We start from the raw sequence: 24,654 nt of genomic DNA on the forward strand, positions 1-24,654 counted from the left end.
TTCATTTAAATATTTCATGGTTAAAATTTGTAAACTTTCTATTTACCAAACTGCAATATTCGTAAAGCAGAAGAAATTAAAATGAGGTATGCTTTCTCTATAGAATGTCAAACTAACAGAAGCAAATTGTTTCTGTCAAATATGTGAAATATAAACTTTTAATATCATGATACAGCATTTTGCTGCTTAATATTAGAGAGTTCATTTTTCATGTTGTCTGTTTCTAGCCTGTTTTTTATTACATTAGTTTTCTATGGCTGTCATAAAAAATTTCCACCAACAGGAGGGCCTCAACAGCACAAAGTTATTTTCTCACAATTCTAGAGACCAGAGGTTCAAGATCAATGTCTTAAACTGTTTTTTTATCTTTTCAAATCTCTTTCATTTGCTTTCACATGAACGACCACTGAATTAATCTATCCTCATGGATTCTTTTCTTTCAATGCTGGTACATTCCTGCTCTCTCTTTTGATTTTCTTAAAGGTAACAGTCACATGGGATTATGGTCCAATCCTATTGGGTTCATTTAAACTTAACTGATTATTTAAAGCTGCTATTGACAAATATCATCATATGGATCAAGATCCTCCTATTTGATTCCATTTAGACTTCAATTCTTCTTTAGAGTTCTTATATAAAATATGGATGTATTCTGACATCCATGGTGCTTGGACTTCAACATATTAAAGGAGAGAACAATTTAGCTCATAATACTTTTCAAATTTCAAATTTGCAATGTGATCAATCTACTATCAAATTAATGCAACTAACATTGAATTATAACATATAATTAACTCGGTAGACATCTGTCTATTTTAAGAAGGTTTCTACTTGTGCTTGGTGGATGTGATGGTAGATATGGTTCATTTATTCATGGACGTGTATCTCTGTGCTCATGTAAGTGGAGACTGCTTATTTGTTCCTGGCTGCCCAGACCCAAATAATTACACAGAAACTATATTAATTATAACACTGTTTGGCAATAACTTAGGCATATTTTTTGACTAACTCTTATATCTTAAATTAACCCATTTATTACATCTTAAATTAACCCATCTCTAATAATCTGTGTATTGACACAATTCTGTGACTTACCAGACAAAGCTCTCTGACATCTGTCTCCTTTCGGCAGCTACATGGTGTCTCCCTGACTCTGCCTATCTCTATCCACATCTCTGTTCAAATTTCCCACCTGGCTTTGCTATCCAAAACCATTGACTGAAGTAGCTTTACTCATCAATCATTAAGAAGCAATGCATATGCAGAAGGACTTCCACACCATGTTCATGTACCTTTCTATGTGGTCCTAGGTAGCACTATGTCCTGACAAACTGTGAGTGAGTATTTTTCAAACTATCTGACCTTTCCTGAAACAAGTGGTCCTTCTTAATTAGCAAGTCATGTGATATTTGATCTGTTGATCTACCTGTGGACATCCACCTGAGTACATATGCTTTTTTGTAAAGAGAGACTGGCAACTTTGTAAATACCACTTTGTATGAACACATTCTTCCTTTATTCTCATCATTTTTGTATGGAAATGATGGAAAGTCTTTCCTATTTTGTGACATTTCCCACTGTTCACACAGCCTCTGTCCGTTGCTTAAACATTTTAGGCTATTTTTACTGGTTAGTGAGCCTTGTTTTCCATTTTAGGTTGAGAATGTATGAAAAAAAAATGCTTTACTCAACTTCTCGTCTAAATTACATGCTAATAAACTACTACTGTTGTTCCTCCTGAAACAATGACTTTCAGTTATTTTTTATGGTGACCCACATTTAAATTATACACACAGATACTTATGTGTGGCAATGGTTCCTTTAGTTGAGGTCAACATTCAAATGCATTTAACTCAATAGGTTTTACCTAGTGTCTTTCACTAATCTTTCTAAACCATTGTGAAACAGATCAAATAGAGTATGTACAGAAAGAGCCAAAGAGAAGTTCTATGGCCTCCTGGACACACATTTCTAGATCATCATTATTCTGAGCATTAGTGCCCTACTTTTTTTTGGGTTGTTGTTGCTCTGATAAACACTATGACTGAAAGTCATTTAGAGGAAAAAGGTGCTTATTTCATCCGACAGGTTAAGGTCCATCATCAAGAAAAGCCAAGGCAGATCCTCAAGGCAGAAAATTCAAGACAGCATATGAATCAGAGACTATGGAGCTCCTTACTGGCTTACTTGCCTCTGTTCAACTGATTTAATACAACAGGTAAACACTTTCTCAGGACTGGTGATGTCCTCAGTATATTAGGCATATCATCATTTAACAATAAGGAAATGACATATATAGATGTCCATAGGCTAATTGAATAAAGGCAATTCCTCAACTGAGGTTTTCTGTCCCCAGATATTTCAAGTTGACAGCTAAAAATAACCAGCAAAATGGGGTATTTTGCAAACTAGTTATATACCCTTATAAGATTACATAACTAGACAATGATATAGATTCCGGAGAGGTATATAAGCAACGACAATTTTCTGAAGCTGTTCTATCAATATAGTGGTCCTCTCTTACCCATTGTCTTAGTTAGGGTTTCTAATGCTATGTAGAACACCATGACCACAGTAACTCTTATAAAAGAAAACATGTAGTCTGACCTGGCTTACAGTTAGAGGCTTAGTTCATTATGGTCATGGCATGGAGCAGGGCAGTGTGCAGACAAGCATGGTGTTAGAGAGGTAGCAGCAGAAGAGAGAGAGAAACCCTGGGTCTGGTTTGAGCATCTCAAACCTCAAAGCCCACGTCCAGTGACATATGTCGTCCAGAAAGGCCACTCCTACTCGAAAAAGACCACACCTCCTAATAGTACCACTCCTTTGGTGTCTATAATGATCATGGATAACTACCAGGCATTCATCCGTAAAAACAAAAAAAGCAATGACATTTCAAAACATTTATAAATGTAAGATCAGAACTGTCAAGCACTTGTAGACTAAAGAATTCTTTTCATAAGGAAAGCAATGAAACAAAAGTTCACTCATTGACCGATTGTGAATTTCTCAAAGTGCAGGGTGTTTTCTTATATTTACCAACAGTGAAGAGTTTCTTCTAAGTACCCAAAGAAGGTAGAAATGTGGTGTGACTAGTACTCACCTGCTATATTATTATTCGTATTCATGCTATATCAGATGTTCAGAACTAAGTCGGTAAGTCAATGCATATTTCAAAGGTCAGCATTAGGTACAATACAGAGGTAATGTTACTTTACAGAGAACACACTATTAGAATCATCTAGGGCTGGTGCAGCTGCTTTAACACTTCATTGTGTGGATTGTATTTTCCGTGTAATGTTTGATTTTCTCTACCAACAAAGAGGCAATATAAAGAGATAATGAAGTCAATCAAATATGAGCATAAGATTGCAGTCTGGAGCATGTGGCTTATGCAAGATCATATGCACATATTAGGAAGGTTAAGTGACTTTAAAACAGAGGAAAATGTATAAGTTGTTCTTAAATAGTTATCTCTGACTTTAAAGATAATTAGTAGAATTAAACAAGCATTTGCATAACCGATTTTCTTGCATTGGAGTTACTTTATAATGGCATCTTTTGTTCAAGTTTGTGTTTTCAGAACATAATCATGATAGCATTTTTATGGATGAGGAGTGTGTGTGTGTGTGAGAGAGAGAGAGACAGAGAGAGAGAGAGAGAGAGAGAGAGAGAGAGAGAGAGAGAGAGAGAGAGAGAGAGTCTTCCTTTCCCTTTATCTAGCTAGGTAGTGGTGATACACACCTTTAATTCCAGCTCTTAGGAGGCCAAGTCACGCATATCTCTATGTTTCAGACCAGCCTGGTATATAGGGTGAGTTGAAAGCCTGGGCTACACATAGAAACTCGGACTCAAAAAAAATAAACAAATAACTAAAGTGGAGGTAAGAAACAACCCCAAAATTTATTCTCTGTCAACATATGCACAATAGCACATGCATGTCTGTACTCACACAAACTCACATATACACACATACATGCACACTAAATGAATACATTTTAAAATTTAGAAAAGAAAATATTATTTTCAGGTAACATATCTGTATATGGTGAGAGATGTATTTTCACATCTATATGCTGTAGATATTTTATTGTTCTTCATTGAAGAAACCATAGTTGAAGAAAGTGCCCATTTTCAGACATGAAAAACAAATATTGACAATATTTCTGTGAGTATTTCTTTATTCATTAGGCTTATCTTTCCAGGGGGAACTGGGATGCCTGCTCTGTGTGTAGCATCTCCACCCTGAAGTTTAGTGAAATGTCAGTCATTCGGTGACTGGAAATTGGTATTGGATATTGAAAAATAAAACATAGTAGAAAATTTAATAGCCTACATGGTCTTGAGTCCTTGGGATTGCTTAAAGCAAACAAAAAAGAGATGCTAAAGAACATATTGTCTGGGGTGGCACTGAGAAAGCTGAGCTTTACCAACTGTGGGACACTGTGCCTGTCCCTCACTAGCTATGTGGTACTGAATGAGCATCTATATTTCTCCTTGTAAATTTGCTCTCGCATAAGTCTTACACCCTTTCATCTCTAATGCCTAAAGTTAGTGGACCAATTGGTTGCCTACTATCAAATGGCCATACCTGAAATCATGCATGCAAGAAACATGATATAGGCTGAGCAGGTTATATTTAGGAATATACTTGAATATACATACATATGTATATATGTATTTATATATATGCATATAACAAAAATTAATGCCCCAAAGAGTCCATAAAGTTGAAAGAAATCAAGGATAATGATATAACAGGTCTTGGATAGAGGAAAGAGAAAGAGAAGGGGGAATGATGTAATTACATTATAACCTCAAAAGTAAAAGGCATAATGAAAATATAAAACGTTTTCAGTGAAACAGCATTTTATATTTTGGGGTGACTAGTCTTGGTTATGAACTTGATTACATCTGGAATGAACTAAAACTCAAATGGCTAAGTACACCTTCAAGGGATTTCTTTCTAATTAAAACATTTGAAGTGGAAAGACACACTTTAATCCTGAATCTTTGAGGTGGGAAGATACGCCTTTAACCTGGAACATACTGTCTACTGGCATCCTATATAATGGATATGCGAGAAGGAAGCTTATTCTCTCTTTGCCTCCTTTTTCTCCTGCTCCTTAGCAGGGCTATTCCTTCACTGACATTGCAGCCTACTTCTTCTATATTCTGATGTATACTGAAGAACAGCTGGGACATCAAGCCTCATGGACTGAACAACTACTAGACTTTTGTAACTTCCATTGGCAGACAGTCATTGTTGTACCACCTTGACCACAGCCTGTAAGACATTCTCTCTCTTTCTCTCTCTCTCTCTCTCTCTCTCTCTCTCTCTCTCTCTCTCTGTGTGTGTGTGTGTGTGTGTGTGTGTGTGTGTGTGTGTACATGATGACTTTAGGAGTTCTGTTCATCTAGAAAATCTGAATTAATATGTATTTCAAATATGTACAATATTTTAACTTTGGAACTGTCTTAAAGAAAACTGAGAACATGTGTCATCTTAATTATTCTGTCTAAACAGAATTTAAACAATATAAAGTTATTATACTGCTGAACCTTGAGAATAGCACTGCAAGGCAAAGGGACTTGTCCAAGGACACACGGTATTCAAAAGTATAAAATATGGTTCTTTTCTGTTGCTTTCACTGTTTTCATTTCAAAGAACAATGAAGAAGTCAACATTGAATGTACAAATTAGAATACAGAGATTCTCAAAATATCATGTACATTCCAGAAGTATGTATATTAAAATAAAAAAGAAGCAATGGGAAATGTTTTTCAAATCTTTTAGCACAGAATAAAAAGATCCTCTTTGTCAAGGTAAAAGGAGAACAATGTAATATATAGTAATAAAAGAAGAGAAATAAATAACTCTTTGGCTTCCTATACGCCAAGGCCTTTCAATATATAATCAAACTTGTGAATTTCAATGAAAATTAGGCTGGGCTGGTGCTTCCTCACTTCCCCGTGGCACATGGTAGAAGGTACTGTGAAACTTGGATTAATCAGGAAAGAATTTAGATGAGCATTAAGCTTGCTGTCAGAAATGAAGTCTGGAAAGAATCAAGAACACTGGGTCTCTGAACTTATATTATAATAATGACCTACAAATGCAGTGAGTTAACAGAACTCAGAACTGTGTAGTGTATGTATGAAGCTCATAAAGTCTACCTGGGTATATGTATGAGGGTCAGATGTATGTATTTGTGAAGGTCAGAAGTACTAAAATCTACCTAGAAATCTACTGCCAAGTCTCTTGTAAGTTTTTAAAGACTGTTGGTAACCCTAGCTCTTCATACTTTCCTAGATATAAAGGCAAAAAAAAGGTGCAGTATAAATCACTGTGTGTCTCTGTAACCTTCCTGTCACCTTCTTTTTTAAATTAATTTTATTGAGCTACACATTTTCTTTGTTCCCCTCCTATCCTCTTCCCTCCCCTTCAACCCTCTCCCATGGTCCCCATGCTCCCAATTTACTCAGGAGATCTTGTCTTTTACTATTTCCCAAGTAGATTAAATCCATGTATGTCTCTCTTAGGGTCTTTATTGTTTTGTTTAGGTTCTCTGGGATTGTGATTTGTAGGCTGTTTTTCTTCACTTTATGTTTAAAAACCACTTATGAATGAGTACATATGATAATTGTCTTTCAGAGTCTGGGTTACCTCACTCAATATGATGCTTTCTAGCTGCACCCATTTGTCTACAAATTTCAAGACATCATTATTTTTTCTGCTATATAGTACTCCCATTGTGTAAATGTATCACATTTTTTTTATCTCCAGTTAAGGGGCATTTAGGTTGTTTCCAGGTTCTGGCTATGACAAACAATGCTTCTATGAACATAATTGAACACATGTCACCTTCTTTTAAACTCTAAATAATTTTCCTAATGTCTCTTATAAGGACCCTAACAGTTATTGTGGTAGTTTAAAAGAAAAAGACCCTCAAAGGGAGTGGTACTTTTAGGAGGTGTGGTCTTGTTGGAGTAGGTATGGCCTTATTGGAGGAAGTATCTAACTGTGGGGTTGGGCTTTGAGGTTTCTTTTGCCCAAGCTGCACCCAGTGAGACAGTCCACTTCCTGTTATCTGCTTATCAATATGTAGTTTGCACCTGTCTTCCTGCATATTACCTTGCTTCCCACTATGGAGATATTGGACTAAGCCTCTAAAACTGTAAGCTTCTGCCTCAATTAAATGTTTTCCTTTATAGGTTGTGGTGATCATGGTGTCTCCTCACAGTAAGGAAAACCCTAACTAAGACAGTTATGTTTGTCTCAAACTAATAATCCAGCTTAATTAGATCTCAAGAGTTACCACTGAGTTATATCTCAGTGTCCCGTTGGCTATGGAAGCAACATAACCAAAGGTTCTGGGTGAGCAGATATCTTTGAGGACCTTTCTTCTGGATACCACATAGAACTAAGTCAATCAGTTAGTCTAAATCTACTCCATTCTTGACAACAGGGCTTGATAAATTGTCTGGAGATGTTTACTGAGAAGATAATGGATTCACTATTGTGTTCTAGGAACAATAGCATAAGAACTTTTGAAAGGGATAGAGATTACAAAATCTCTTGGGGCCTAATAGATGTAACACACCTATCTAAAACTGAATACTTTACACAGTTCCTTAGAAACTAGAAGAGTCCATAAACTATGACAATGTCCATGTGTTCTTTTGCTTTAAAGACACCCAAACACAGACACATATTGAGAGTCTTTGTCTAAGACATGCTTTGACTCCAGGGCACATGCAGTTGACTTCTTATGCCTAGAACAAAATGTTCAGATAGTCACAGCTTAAACTACTTTTTTCTTTCCCTCATATGTTTATTAAAATGCTATATTCTTCAAGAACATTTCTCTGATGAACTTAAATATTCCAAATGCCCGCTTCTTCATGTCTGACTCATCCAACTCTTCTCTAATTTGAGTCTTTCCAAAGTTCATGATATAATTTATTCAATTTCTATATATATGGGGCTTAGCTTCTACTCGTCATTCTAGAAAAGTCAGATTCTGACAGCCCAACGATTCTCATCTTATGCATAGAAGAAACAGTGATGGGCTATGGCATTTAATAAGGATTTTGAATATATTGAATGTCTAAAGGTAAATATTAGGGTTTTTTTGTGCTGAGTGGTTCTTGATTGGCTTGTTATATGATGAGCCTCAATTTCAAGTGTTAAAATTTCATCTTATGAACTTTTTCTTTTTAACTTATTCCCAACTTCAATTTGTTGCTATTTTTCATATTTACTTCTAAATCAATATTCAGCATGAATAGGAAAATAATCTGAAATCTGTATATATGGTTCTTCCAACACTGGCTATAAACATGAAGAAAATCCTTTATACTTTGTCCATGGCATGTAAGATTATGCACAGCTTATTTAAGTGATATCTCTGTTGGGTCATAGAAACTGAGATTGCAATTAAAGTATTTTTTCATGAAAAGTGCATTATAGTGCTATCAAATTCATTCTATTAAGTGGTTAGAGTAAAAAAGGAAAAGATTTTACTTTAAGATTAATAGAAATGTTAATAGAATATAGCTTTATGAAATTTATAAAAGATGAACCTCTTTTCCTTTAGACCCTTTCCATAGTATCCATGCTTTGTTTTTTACATTGAATTCAAGAAAATTTTCATGTCTTGAAAGTGACTTATTTCATCTGAGACACTTTACAGAATGGAATCTTACAGGCTTTTTGTTATAGTTCTGAGATCAATGATATATTTATGTGAATGAATATCCTATACGAAAAAGGATGGATGCTAGAGGTGGCGTTTTGGTGCGTTTGGCGGGATACTTGCTACAAATAAACATTGATGTTTGTCTGTTTTGTGATCGATTAATCTTTATCATTGGCAAGTAACATCTTTTAAATCCAATAAACAGTGCTACACGTACTGTATTTTCAAAATATAACTAATGTAAAAATAAAACAGTTCTTTTGACATCTGCCATGTCATAACATTGTTCTTGTGGTAGGGAGAATCACTAAAATGTTGTTAACCAAGAGAATGAGAATATTTACTTTGGCATGTCACACAGCTTCCCAGGAGGTAAAGATCCCCATGTTTTCATAGCTATAAACTCTTTAACACTCCTGTTGGCTTCATCACTCAGCATGCTGAGCTCATGTCTTGCATGTCATATTCCGCTGAGGAGAACGGAATGACAAGCTCACTTAGGGTTTGCAGTCACCCAGTAGGTAATCTTTGCTTGGATGAGCCAGAAAGAATTGCTAGCCAAAGAGATGTCTTATTAGCAGACATGAAAGGGACAAAATGAATTCAACTAAAGCATAGTTTCCAGGAAATATTTTGCAAGCACATCAGAAGTCATCTACACTCAATCATCAATTCTTTTAAATAATAGGTCATCTTTCATGTTAAAAACATGTGTGAAATAAAGCTCAGCTACAGATCTCTAGATAATTCACATTAGCAAAGAACCTAAAAATGTAACTGAAAACATATGTGGACCTATCATATTTAAATTCTAACCCTTCATTATGTGTGCATTGAATAAGTTAATCAAATCATAATGCCAAATTTGAGATGAAGATTTTGTACTGAGTACATATTTCACTCATATCATGGTGTTTGTGAATGTTTTAATCTTTAAAACATTGTTTTTATAAAGAGGTTAAAACTCAAAGGAAAAGATTATCATGACTTCAGAGAATGACATAGGCATTGAGAGTAGACTGAAAGTCATTATATTCTCTAACTGGCTCCTTGTACAAACACTCTCATTATTTTCTTTAACTATTTACAGTTTCCCAGAAGTCATATTTGAAGGCTTGGACACGTTTTTCATCTTTTCTTGGAATACCTTCCAAATTTTCAACTTCTGGTTTGTTCTGACCACATTATAGTTTCCATTAATTGACTTATCTTCAGATAAATTGAAGATGTTATCACCTAATGTACAAGGCTGATGGGGATTACTAGTTAGTCTCTTTAATTGCACTAAGTTTCCATCACTTGCCTTCAGATCTAATGTACTGTTACCTGAATCAGTAACTTTATACTATTAGTTACTCCCTCTGTGAGAATGACTCCTCTTCCTCAGATTCGGTCAACCTCTAATTTTCTCTCAGTAATTCTAACTATTGCTTGCCTACTCATTTTGCTGACCTATCTATCTCTTTATGTGACGTGATTTCATGACTGCCTCTGACTTTGGAGAGCCACATTTTCTTTCTTGTTCAGTTTTATACTTTCTTCCTTTTAACCCCACAATCAGGCATCCAGTGGCTTTCTAACTTTGGTCTTAAACTTGAATATAGATTAAGACTAGTATAGCTTTATCAGAACTATCTCCCAGTCCTAATTTTGATATCCTCCAGTTTTCTTAAAACAAATAATACTGTTAGGAATATTTCCTAATGCGAGTTCTCTGCTGTTGCAAAAATCGCAATCAAGTCAAATCACAACACGATGAATTAAAGGATATCCAGGGACAATGCGACCGTGTGCGGGGCAGAGGTAGGGTGTGGGAGTGATCGAAATTTGGCGGTCTGCCTTGACCTTCCTCTAGGGGAGGGGGTCAAGGTTTGGTGGGCACAGGGGCAGGGTCTCCAAAGATGGAGGCCAGAGACCAGAACTTACAAATATCATTACTATCTAACTGTTCAAGTTAAAATCCTAAGTCTCACACTTGCTCTAACCAACCTATTTTGTACTTTACAGTTTTTGTTTGTTGCTTAAGTTCTTCCCATTCTGTCCTGCTCTCCACATTCTTTGTCATTCTGTCACCACGATATCTTGAGACTACAGCTGCATCCATATGGGCATCCATGTCGTCACTCTTTCCTTATTTGCTACCACATTTCATGATTTTTTTTTAATGTCACTTCATTGCCTCATAAAGTCTTTCATTAGCTCATCATGGTTTGCCATTAAACTAACATCCTTTATGCAGTCTTGTAGCTTTTAAGTTCTGCTCATTTCATGCTTCAACACCCATTCTCTATATTCTATTTACCTTGGATTTTATTTATACCACAAACGATTTGCGATTTTTCTTTTCTGTTTCAGAATGCTTACTGTTTCTTTCATTAGCATTGTTGACCTTTTTTCAGCATCCCTTCATCTTTGATTTCTTAACTTCAATGTTATTTCATCAAGAACATCTTCTCCATAGATTTTCACACTATGCATTGTCTCTTTAATTCTGAATCTTGTATCTCATTTATACTTTCTTTCTTTCTTTCTTTTTTTTTTTTTTTGTAGACAAGTTCTTTCTATGTGACTCGGGCTGTCCTGAAACCCACTATGTAGATCTAGGACTCAGGGAGAACTTAGAGATCTGTTTGCTTCTGTCTAACACTTGATGGATTAAAGGCCAACACTTTTCAAACATGTATCAATCAATATCTATAAGCACATTTGTATTCATTGATATAAACACGTATAGGCCTCTCATAATAGAGTATATTTCCTATGAAAGTAAAACATTACTCATCTTATTCAGTAGAATACAATAAGTGGTTAAAGTCAGGATATGGCTTATTCTGTCTTTTATAATTATTGAGAAAAAATCAATGCCAGATAATTCCACCCTATGTGGAACTTTATTCATGATCCTTTATTGTTGAAAAATAGAAATAAACTACTAACATGATTAGTCATCATTGTTAATTTGACTTGTTTTGGAATCATTATGGAAAATCACCTCTGGGTGTGGAGGTGGGCATATAACCAGTTGTGTTCAGTTGAGAAAGGATGACCCACCCTGAAGTGTGAGGCACCATTTTATGGGCTACACAATAAGAAGATATAACAATTTATCTCTGAGTACAATGATTTATCTCTCTCTGCTTTCTGACTGTGGAGATAATACAACCAGTTACCTCAAACTCCAGCTGCCATGTCTTCTTCATCACGGTATGTTTATTCCATGGGTCTAATTCCTTCCTTCCTTCCTTTCCTCTTTAAATTTCCCTTTTGAGGTTTTTTGTTATTTCCATGAGAAAAATAACTAATCCAATGCATGCCTTCATATTGTTGTTTTCATATTTTTAAGCTGCTTTAAAAAGTTATAGGCTGAATTATTTTCTGCTGTAAATAGAAGCATCTCTGAGGGTTGAGAGATGCATTAGTCTATGGGTACAATGATAACTTATTTGAAGTTACTTTTATACTATGTCCACTTACCAGATTAATAGTATCAGTCTCTCACCTAGGGCCTGTAATCTGTTTGACCATAGGTTCTTGGACTTATAATGGTGTCAGATATTGGTTTCATCTTGTGGAGAGGGATTTAAATCTAGTCAGAAAATGGTTGATTATTCCAATACTGTTCATGCAACTATTACTCAAGTTGACAGGTCTTGGTAGGCCAGCCATTAATTTAGCTTCAAGAGTTCACAGCTGAACAAGATTGATGATTCTTTTTCTCTTCTGGAAGCACACCTAGCCCCATCTCACACTATGAAAACTGTCCAGTACAGATGAAGTTTCTAAGTCACAACCAGTTTGATTTGTCTAAAGTCTGTGACTCGACTATGTGGTCTCTTTCCAAATAGGGCCTTACCATCACATTCTTGAGGGTAACAAAGAGTGCATCAACAACCTGCAGTATTTGGGTTCTATGGAAAGTCACTTGCCTATAATTACAATATAACCAACTTTTTCTTGGCACTGGGCTTCTATTTGAGGTAGATATTGATTAACAAGAGACCCACAACTGGCCAAAATTAAGAAGGAAACCATGGAATTCTCACCCTAAATGTACCATATATACTACATATCTTTCTTTAAAGGCTTAGGAGTCAATGGAGAAGAGGAGGCAGAAAGTGCCAGAGGCAAATAGTTGACTACAAGAAAATTGTTATCATCTTATCACAACATGACAGCTTCACATATGAGCTTATAATAGTTGTGACAACAGGCATAAGACCTGTACAGTCCTAGACAGACAAAACCCTAGCACAGAGAAGGGAGTTAAGCATGAAGTTCCAAATCTTACAAAGAAACTACTGGCAGCTGATAGCTGCTAGGAAATTGAGAGTATTTTCTTCAAAAGTGAAGCCTTGGTAAGTTAACCATGCTTTAGTGGAAGGTCAAACATGCAGAGATATTTGGGCTGAATAAATTGGCCTTGATGGTTTTTATTTCTTTTGTTTGGTTTTGGTTTTATAAAGATACAGTGCTTAATGGTTAAGAAAGGGGTTATAGATGTTGGAAGGGTTCAAGGGGAATATGATCTAAACGTATTATATGATGTTCTCTAAGAACTAAATTGTAAACTATAAAAAACATATTTTAAAGATAATTTAAGAAAGACTATTTAAACCCAACTTCCTCATGTTTTACTGATGAGAAATAAATAAGCATGTTGTCTGAGATCATGTTCCTGATTCAAAAAAAGTGATCTGATGTGAAAGAAATTAAATAAATATTACTGGTTTTAAAAATTGTCCATTCAGTTCTTTAAGACAATATAATGCAGAATTGAGGGTCTGAACAAAATGAGAAGGATAAGGACACATGAGATACTCCAGTGTTCTTTTGATGTGAGTCCAACGAATAAAAATAAAGCATTCTCTGTAAGTATGAAATAAATAGTGAGCTGGCCTCATGTTCTGTGACTGGTGATGAGATATGGTGCAGTATGAAAGGAGCCCTTCAGATCACAACAACTATGAAACAGAATTTACAGTGTGTGGTGGTTTGAAAGAAAATATCTCCCCAATCAGAGTGTCACTAGAAGGTGTGCCCCTTGTTGGAGGAAGTGTGTCACTGTTGGGTAGACTCTGAGGTCTCTTTTGCTCAGGCTTTTGTCCATGACTGTCAGTTCACTTCCTGTTTCCCTGTAAGATGTAGGACTCTCAGCTCCAAACCACATCTGTCTTCATGTCACCTTGTTCCCTGTCAGGATGATAATGGATTGAACCTCTGAAAAATACATGAGCCACCCCTGTTAGATGATGTTTTTAAAACCAAGACTTCCTGTGGCCATGGAGTCTCCTCAAAGCAACGAAAACCCTAAGACAGAAATTGCTACCAGGGACTGGGATTTTGCTGCAATAGGCCTGACCATGTGCTTGTTTAGAGGAATTTGTTTACTCAAAGATTGTAAAATAGTCTATAACAGAAAAAATATACATATTCCTGAAATCAGAATAATTAGGATACTCAGTCAAAAAAGACAAATCAATTAAATGAAAGATAAACTCATTCTCAATTCTTGCTTACAACCATGAATTGAAGATGCTGCATGGCTTAGACAGAACAGATCTAAAATGAAATAGAGAAGAAAGGTGACCCAGACTCTCAGTTTTTAACCTAGAAAAATGAAGAATGGTTTTATGGTACTTTTCTGAAGCTCCACAGATAGACTGTGTTAATCCCAGGGAAAAAGACTTCCTATTCTGTTTTCTTTTTCATTCAACTGTGCCGTATTTGATTCATGTATATATATATTTGTACAATATATAGTATTCTGTATATAATATATTACTTATTTGATTACACACAAATCTATGTGAACATGTATATAAATGTGCAAACATTTTTATAAAATCACTACTTGTAAGAATATTTGGATATTTTATAAAATCACTACTTGTAAGAAAAGCATGCAGTTAAGAATTGTATCATATTTTCAGTAAAATATTTGCAAGTACAGATTAATCATTTTTATTTTGAAGCAAAAAGATATTAGAGACCATTCATTCAAACTGTAAAAGGTTTTGAGAGAGAAATGCAAATATTTTTCTGGAATTTCTTTGATATGATCAGTTAGTTTCATTTCACAAAACACTCTTGCTTTTGAGTAATACAGATAAATGAAACTCTTGCCAATAAGACACATGCAAGTTTATATGAATGTGTTTATATGTCATATATATAAAATGATAATTTCTGAGAAATAACTTTAGTGTTGTCATAGATTTATATTTTGACTTCTCATGAAAAGTATTTCCATCAACATCCCAGTATTTCAGCGTATAACATAATGATTTCTCTCAATTGAGGATATGACTGAGTAACAAATATAATTCTTAGCTTTTGGTTATGAAATAGATACAACTCAAATACATGCTTTACTGTGTCTTTCAACTCAAGCCCCATCTTGGCTTCCAAACACACTGTGCTATGATTTAAGGATTTCAACATGAAGTATAAAGGTTTGTTCTCTGGGTCAGTTTATTTAGTTGTTAGACTAAATAGTGAAGTTTAGATGCAGGTACGAGTTGTGGAATAATTCTTCTGTAACCTGTGAATATGATTGAGTAATAAAAAGCTGGCAGGTTGGTAGCCAGGCAAGTAGTATAGGCTGGACAACCAGACACAGAGAACTATGGGTAAAAGACAGGCAGAGTCAGGGAGACACTAGCCAGCTGCTGTTGAAGCAGGATGTATAGAAAAGAAGGAAACAAACCATGAGACTCGTGGCAAAACAGATAAGAGATAAAGGATAATTTAAAGTATAAGAATTAGCTAGTAACAAGCCTGAACCATCAGATGAGCATTCATAATTAATATTAAGCCTCTGAATGATTATTAATAAGCATTGTGGAACAGAAAAACTCCACTTATAGGTACAGAAAATTCAAATCTACCTGCAGGCAACTTATGATCCAGAGCTTCCATTCTAACTGTGTATTCCAACTGTATAGAAGTCCATTTACTTTTATTGACTTTATATCTGGTTAATTTTGGTTTGAGGTGTTTTTATTTATTTGTAAGTTTGTTTATGGTAAAGCTTAAATATTTTTTAAAAATCTACCGGTAAGCATTTTCAAATTTTTTAGTGACTTGGGACCAAAAAAATCACATAGGAATTCATAAAACACTTAAAGACGAATGGAAGCAAACCAGAATATCATTATCAAAAGTTCAGCATCAAACTTAAGTGTTCAGGATATGCGAAAGGAGAGCTCATGAATATTAACACACCCTAGAGCAGGCCCCATGCCCTGCCCAAAAGGAGTTTCCCAACACAAATGAACTCAAAGGGGGTTTTTGTGGAGTTTTTGATTTGGTTTTTTTTTTTTTTCATTTTTTTCTCTTCTTGGTCTTTACTTGTTTGTTTTGATTTTCACTTTTACGGAGATTTATTTTGGTTTTTTGTTTTTCTTTTGTTTGAGAGAGAGACAAGATAGGAGAGAGTGAGAGAGAATAGAGAAAGTTGGGTGGGTGGGGAGATAGGGAGGCCGTGGAAGGACTTCGGGGGGTGCGTGATCAAAATATATTTTATGAATAAAATTTAACTTAAAATGATGCCTTAATGTACTGTTGTTCACCTTATAAATTTATAAAGATAAAGTGCCTGAAAAACAGAAATGAGATGTCACAAAAAAGCAAAATATAGAAGTAATATATGATAAAACAATACTACTTCTAGATGCATACTCAAAATAATTTTAAATCAAGATTACAAAGGACTATAGCTGCTCTCTGCTTGCATCACTATTCATAATAGTTGAGGCACGAAAGCAATCCATATGCTCACAAGCAGAAGATTAGAATGAAAATATGACATGTACACAAATATGGTATAATATTACTGTATCTTTTACAAAAATAAACCCTTACCTTCGTGATAGCAAAGATGGCTTGTTTGTTACCAGCTGCCCAGACCCTAAATAATCATACAGTCCTACATGTCCAGTTTATGCAGCATACCGTCAAACAGTCCAGGGAAGAGCAGTTTCTTGCCCAAATGATTAACAAATTCCCTAATGAGTCTCTTCAATGTCCATCTTTCTCTTAAAGTGGATTGGTGCTGCCAAAAGCAGATGTGTCTCATTGTCATGAAAAGTCCTAAGTTCTAAAAACATTTTAAATGCCATATTCTGTTAGTCTTTGAAAGGTTTGGCGAATACCTATCTATCTGAAATATATTTCTGTACATCTAGAACACCTAACATGACTACAAGCTTGACTATTATAGATGACTATTAACCTGTATTTTTAATTATATATTTTTAAATAAAGTGCACAAACACAATACCTTAATCAAGATAAGAAATATACATATAAAAAAACTGACCTTAAATTTGTATTAATAAACTAAGACCTATAAATTTGCAAAGTATTCATCTTCATATCATATCGCCTTTTAAATGTAAACAAACATTTATAAACAGTATTTGGGAATTTGGGCATAGTTCTCTCCAAACTGCTTCCTGCTTTTTGTTGAGTGATATAATTTTGGGGTTCTTGGAGAACTTTCAATGGGTCTTTGTCCATCAAACCTTATTAACCTGGAAGAAATCCACAGTTTCTCATCTTCTGTGCAAACAAAACCAGAATCTCTTTTCCAAAGGAATAAAGCCTTAGACCCAAATTTTGAAGTCAAGATACCTTTAAAGTAGATATGTTGGTTTATCTTATGAGTTCACACAATGAGATGTCTCTCTGTACTTAGCTCATTCACAGGCAAAAAATTCAAAGAAAACACATTAATATGCGTAATACAGACTCTGTATATTTTGCATCTTTACGTGGCTTATTTTTCTTTACTTTACTTTTTCTACAAGTTTAATATTTATTTTGTTATCTTTACTCCTTTATTCTATGATCCTCTGTATATCTGTACTCTTTCATATTATAATTGTCTGTAGTCTTTTTCTTGTCTCTCTCAAGCCTATGTATATTTAGCCATCCACTTAGAGGTCTTTTCAATATGAATATGTGGTGTGGGAGAATTGTCTGTAATCTGTCAATCATGTTTTAAATAAATACTGATTGGCCAGGCAGGAGGTGTAGGTGGGAAAACCAGGCAGGAAGTGGAAATGATGCAAGGAGAGCAGGAAAATTCTGGGAAGGAGGAAGTTGATTCCTCCCACTCCTGCCCACATCACCAAAACAGCAGGATGTGAGCTGCCCCACTGAAAAAGGTACTGAGCCACATGGCTAACATAAATCAGAAAAATGGGTTAATCAAGATGTGAGAGTTAGCCAGTAAGAAGCCTGACCTACAGGACCAATGAGCTTTATAACTTATAGAGATCTCCAGTGTGATTTTTCTCTGGGACTAAACAGCTGGGGGGCCGGGCAGGACAGAAAAACCCCCAACAAACAGGCCCCCTCATGTTACAGAAGTGTCTTTATTGTGTGCATATCTGTAATTATTTTTGACCAGGACTGCTTCTCAAAATGCTAAGTGGCATGACTAGACTAAGGCTGCTTTGTTTTTTGGTTCTGCTCAGTCCCACATCATGGAGGTATGTTCGTTGCCTCTGAGACTGCCAGGTGGGAGTTGTCTTTGCCATCTCAACTCTGAGTACCACTGTGTAGCATAAAAACTCTTTTTATTTGAGTAAAAGCTAAATCTGCCATGCAGCTCACAGATATAAAATGGAATAAATATGAAAGGAAAAAAATTTGGAGGCAAGGTTACAATGGTGTATGGTGTGTACTTATCTTCCAACTCATTAAGTTGTATCATTTGAAAAGGAGGTTTGATAAATCAGTCAGCATAAAATGGACAAATGTCTGACAGAAAAACATTGCCATAAACAGCACTGGAAACTAGACAACAAACTTGGGGAAAACAATTTCAAGATACATAAATATGTAACATATGAAACATATGAATATGAAACATAAAGCATTTTTACAGGTCAATATGAGAAAAACAGAAGAAGACACCGTAGTTTGAAGCTATAATATGCACAAGAAGAAGCACTAGTGACTATAACACAAGTAAATGCTCATTGTTTGCTTATAATTGTATGAGGTATGTTCTAAGCACTTTTTAGTACTAACTCTTTAATCTTTCCAACAAACTAACGAGCTAAGTAAATAATAAAACTAATGAGTTCATTATTAATCTTGCACTTACTTACAGAGAGGGAACTAGGTCCTGGGGAAGCTAAACATCTTTACAGATAATATAGTTAGTAGTTTTGGAGTCAGGATTTAAACCCAGAATATCTAACTTAACATGAAGAAGCTGTTAATTATGTGATATATATTACATAATATATTCGGGAGAAAATTTAAACTTGCTAACTACAAATAAACACAGCAAGGTTTAATTCTTTTTTTATTTTTTAAGGTTTAATTCTTAAAAAACTTATGGAGACTCATATAGCTGAAAATGATGAGGATAAGAGAAAATAATTTTTTATATTACTAATTTTTAAGAAATGGTTTATTTTATAAGCAACATGCTACTCTCTCATTAATTTTATGTATTTTTATTTTGCTATGTTCTTCCTTCTAAGTTTTCCCTCACTCTTTCCCCTTTTCTCCCTGCCAAATTCTTTGTGTTTTCCTCTAATACTATTGATAAACACACACACACATACACTGTCTTAACTAGGGATTTTAATTGCTATGAAGAGATACCACGATCATGACAACTCTTATAAAAATAAACATTTAATTGAGGTGACTCACTTACAGTTTCTGAGGTTCAGTTCATTATCATCAGGGTGGAGGGCATGGTGGCATATGGGCAGATGTGGTTCTGGAATGGAGAGTACTGCATCTTGACTCAGAAGCAACAGTAAGTTGACTGACTCTCATATTGATTGAAGTTTGAGAAAAAGAGACTGTAAAGCCCATCCTCATAGTGACACACTTCCTCCAGCAAGGGTACCCCTACTCCAACAAGACCATACCTCCTAATAGTGCCACTCCCTTTGGGGAATATTTTCTTTCAAACCACCAAATTGTGCTAGTGTGTGCATGCACACACTCATATGCAAAGGAGAAACAGAGACAGAGAGACAGACACAGACACAGGAACACAAAGTGGGAAGGCAAAAGAAAACTTTATGTAACACCAATGATTCACATTTCAATTGCAGCCTGATATAGCTAGCACTAGGAGCATATACAAGTTGTAACACAGTGAGCTTTAGTTTTCCAGTATGCAAATAAAGACATTTAAAAGAAGCTTCTCCTGGGTCCTCTCATTTTTAGCACTCTATTATATCCTTCTAACTTACCATATTTTAAACATAGTCTGGCCTTCAGTGGGTCTTTACATCTATAGCAGTCTCTTGTACCTTCCTTGGTTTGTTTTTTTTTCTCTTCTTGTTAGTTCTAGCCCAATGCTTTTGTTTTATCATATATTAACTTTATTTTATTATTATCCTTTAAGAGTATGTTTCTTTTTTATTTATTTTATTTTTATTTTTTCTTTGGGAAATTTCTATCATGAACCCCAATTCCAATCATCTCACAGGTCCTGTCCCTCCCTCTGTTCCTCCCTCTGTCCCTCACCAAAGGAATAAAAATAAGATAAAATAAACAATAAAAACCTTAAAAAAGAAAAAGAAAATACTTCACTCTTCTATCATTCCCACCTCTCCATTGCTTCTTCATTCATCTTTGTGGTCTTGGGAGCTGCTCTGTATCATTCAGTATACCCTTTGTCCAAACTGCTTTTCTTGCAAGTGTTCATTGTATAACTAGTTGTTGGTCAGGTTTAATGCTCTGGCTTTGGTGTACCACCATTATATGACCTCCTCCAATATTTCTTTCTGATATGCTACTGCTGTCTGGAGTCATGGTGATCCTGTGGCCATGGTTCAGCAGGATCACTTCTTTCACATACTCCAGTAGGTCATAGATGGGGTAGATGTTGGGGTATGCCAACTTCAAGCTTAATGTGTTCCCTATTGGCAGCTGAGCTGGTCAGTTCAAGCTAGTGGTACCACTCATCTCAGGTGAGCGGTATAGCCCTTGGTGACAGATTGCATGAGCTCTCCCAAGTGTGGGAGGCCAGCTCGCCCATTAGGGGCAAGGCCAACTTTCTGTGCTAGGATCATCAGGATTTCTTATCCCAGGATGAGGGAGGTTCAGAGTAACCTCTTCTGGGGTGGGGCAGGTCATCCTGGGACAGTGAGAAATGGGGCCAGTTCAGCCGGGTCCTGTACTTCAATACATGATTCAACACATGGTTTGCATGGGCTCCTATGGTAACATGGGCAACTGACACCTACAGAGACCTTAGCTGCTGCATGACCATCATCTTCATGGTCATCAGCAGCAGCAGCAGTAGTTGGGGGCTGGATGTCTCCATGACCTTGGGTGGCAGCTTAGGCTTCTCAAATCCAGATGGGCCCAGAAGCATTGTGTTCCCAGCCAAATTGGCCCCATGCGGTTGTTCAGTTCCCTGGGCAGTCATGTGACCCTTTGTGGCAACAAGAGCCAGGGAACTAACTCAATGCAAACCCTGGCTGAGGCAGGGCCACAGACACAGAAACGGTCCATTGTAGCAGTTTGGTCTAGATTGTCTCCGTGATCCTGGATGGTAATACAGTCCACACCAATCTATATTGCTCTGCTGTCAGTAAGACCCTTGAGTACCAACATGGCCTTGGATGTTGGACCATACTGTAAGTGTTTCATCTCTGAAGGGAAAGGTATCCCGACTGTCAGGAGTCAGGTTATACTTATAGTCGCATAACTCCTGAGGGTAATAGGCACCATGGACATCAATTCAGATTCTGGCTGCAGTAGGGCCATGGTCCCAGACATGGCTCTCCAGCTGCAGTTCAAGTCTGTACAACTACATGGTCTCATGTGGTATCCCAGGCCAGTGATGGCATGGCCTTCTGCCACCCACACAGTCATATGTGATGGTCCCAGGTCCAGACATTCATACAGCCCTTAGTAGTAACAGTTGACCATGAACATCAACACAGACCATGGCTATGGTAGGGCCATGGACTGAGACTTAACCTTGGTGTCATCCCAGGACTGGATGATACTGTATCCTGTGTGGCAAACAGCAATTCCAAATCAGCCCCTTCCTCACAACTTTTGCCACTTCAGATCTGTCTCTCTCCACAGGACATGAACCTCATTCTGTCTCAATCCTTCCCATCTGCTTGCTCACCACAGTGGTGCCAGACTTTGCAGGACCTTGGCTTCTTCCTGCCTGCTAGAGAAAACCACTCTGCGTGGGTGTGTGCATGTCCATCTCTGACTGTTCAGTTTTTATCAGCCTGTTTATTTTCTATTGAGAGACAGAAAGGAAGTAATTCTGGATGGGAGGGAAGATGGGAGGAACTGGGAGAAGTGGGGGGGGGAAGAAAAATAAAATAAAAATATGAAGAAAAATAAAATAAAAATATGAAAAATAAAACTATTTTGAATAAAAAAAATAAATAAAAGGTGTATCCACCTGACTGTATTCTGATCTGTTTTCTGGTGGAAAGGTAACTTTCATCAATAAAACTCTAGCTATCTGAGGCAAGAGCTCTCTCAGTAATGAAATCCATGAAATTCAGTGGGCATCTCTCAACATGAGTTTTTTATGTGAAATAGCAGTTTGTGCTTTAGTATTTGCTTTGTATTTGTGGAAATCAAACCTTCGAGCCAGAGCATGCTTTCTTAGCATCTTCCCATGCTTAGGACTCAACGTTTTCTTCTGTAATGGTAAGGGGAAGGAAGCATTGCTTATATTGTGTTTTATTATTAACAAAAATATGTTAACAGCTATCATTTCTGCTTGTGTCCTTTCAAGAAATCATTATATTATAACAAGAAATCTGCATTTCAATATTGTCTATAAAGAACAGTTACTTCAGCAAAAACACTAGACGAGATCAAAATAGCGTTTTCCAAGGTCTAACACAGTGAGTAACAATCTCAGGAGGTCATACAGTTGAACTTACACTTTAAGCAGTGATGAACATTAAAATCTCAGGTCTTTTCTTTCCCAGAGGTGAAAAAAAAGCACATCCAAAATCTTCCAAGGCATTTCACATTCCAAATGGTCAGATGTTTAAGTACATTATCTAAAACCATTTTTTGTTTAAAAGAGATAATGTATTGAAGTGTTAACATCAGACTAATACCAGTTGTTACTAATAACACAAAGACTGCTAAATTTAATACAAATTGCACAGACCTAGACATGAAAATGTTATCTTGTTTCTGAAATTTTTTTCAATAGATGTGCCCAATCTCTAAAACAATATATTGTTACTATATTTTTAATACCCTAAGAGGTCTAAATAAAGAGATTCATCTGCTTCAACTTCCTTAGGTAAGTCTGTGACATCTGGCATCTTGTTATTCAATACTTCTCCACAGATAGAGCTAGATTACAAATTATGCTGATCCAAACATCTTGCATAGTCAATGAGCTGTGATAAGAGCCATGAAAACTGAGGTTTTCCCTGATTGACTACTCTGACCATGACTGAACCTGGAAACCAAAAACAAAATAGAAAACAAAGCAAACAATGAAAGGAGGACATGTAGAGCAGTTTGAGCAGATTTAGTTATTTTACTCTGAGGATTGGAGGACACTGTTCTTTGTAATCTATGTCACCTGCCTCCTAAAACTTTCTTCCTGTCCTTACAGATGTTTTTCTGATATATTTTACTTTCTGAGTTGAAAATTTTCCCATATAGTTTTGAATATTGTTTCTTTACCCTTTACTTTTGATATCTTGACTATGGCATAGGGAAGTACCTTTCTGGTCATATCTATTTAGAGTTCTAATTCCCTCCTGTATTTGCATGTCCATTTTGTTCTCTACTTTTGAATTTGTCTGCTATCATTTCATTGCAACATAGGAAATGAAATAATTGAATGCTTTTATATTGCTTTGTTTATGTGTGTGCGTGTGTGTGCATGATCAGGTACACACATGGACATACCCCCCCACCCTCACAGGCTCATGCACCACACATGTCTTTGGAGGTTAGTGGATAACCTCATGAATTTGCTTATCCCCCCCTCCACCTTTTCATGTTTCTGGGAGTTTCTTCATTTCCCAAACTTTTGATGACAAACATCTTTACCTGCTGAGCCATGACATAGCTCAGGCCTCATTTTCTCCACTAAATAAGTTATCTGTGGTTCCCATTATTCAAATCCTTCTTCTGTCTCATGTCTTCTTAGGCTTTGTCTATTTTTCAAATTATTTACTCTGTCATATATACACACACACATTTTGATCAAAGTTCCTCCAGTACTTTTCTTAGCCCCAATTTCTCTTACCTTTCTCCTAGTTCCTCTCCTACATCCATGTCTTCTCTCCCTCTGACCCATTGTATGTCTTTAGAATTGCAGTAGGGTGGGATTCTCTTGAAAAACGAAATGACAACGACATCACTACTCCTCTTATAGTAACTGTCTATATGTCAGAGAAGAGTGAGGCTGTAAGAGCCACTCCATCATCTATAAGGCAATGTGGATTATCCCAGTTTTGTGCTGGTCGTGGGCAGACAGAAACAGCATCTGAAAGTCAATGTGTGCCACGAGCATGGTGCAAAGATGGTGGTTTTGCACTTCAAAGTTTTTACATATGTCAGTCATATCATTTTTAAAAATATAGCATGCCTTTAAACTTGTCATCCACTCTTGAAACTTTCTTAAGCTTTCAATGTAATTTTACGTTTGATTGACCCATTTCCAGGATTTTTGTTTGGTTATTTTTCAGGCTTAGTTTCTTTCTGAATAATTCCCATTTAGTTCCTGAACTAGCTTCCTTATTTACCTGTTTATTTCACTGGTTTGGTCATTGATCTTTTTTTAAGAGTAGGGCTCCAAAAACTTTTCCCTGGCAGTTAATATTTCTCATTATCTTTGGCTTTTGGTGGTAAGAAGCTATAAGCTTCTGAATGTGTCGTAATAACTTATTTCCTCATCTGATTCTTGTTTGTGCATCTTTTGGGATTGGGGTGTCACTGTATCTTTTTCTTT

The sequence above is a fragment of the Myodes glareolus genome, chromosome 2 (assembly GCF_982192425.1).
Source record: "Myodes glareolus chromosome 2, mMyoGla1.1, whole genome shotgun sequence".
Taxonomy (NCBI): Eukaryota; Metazoa; Chordata; class Mammalia; order Rodentia; family Cricetidae; genus Myodes; species Myodes glareolus.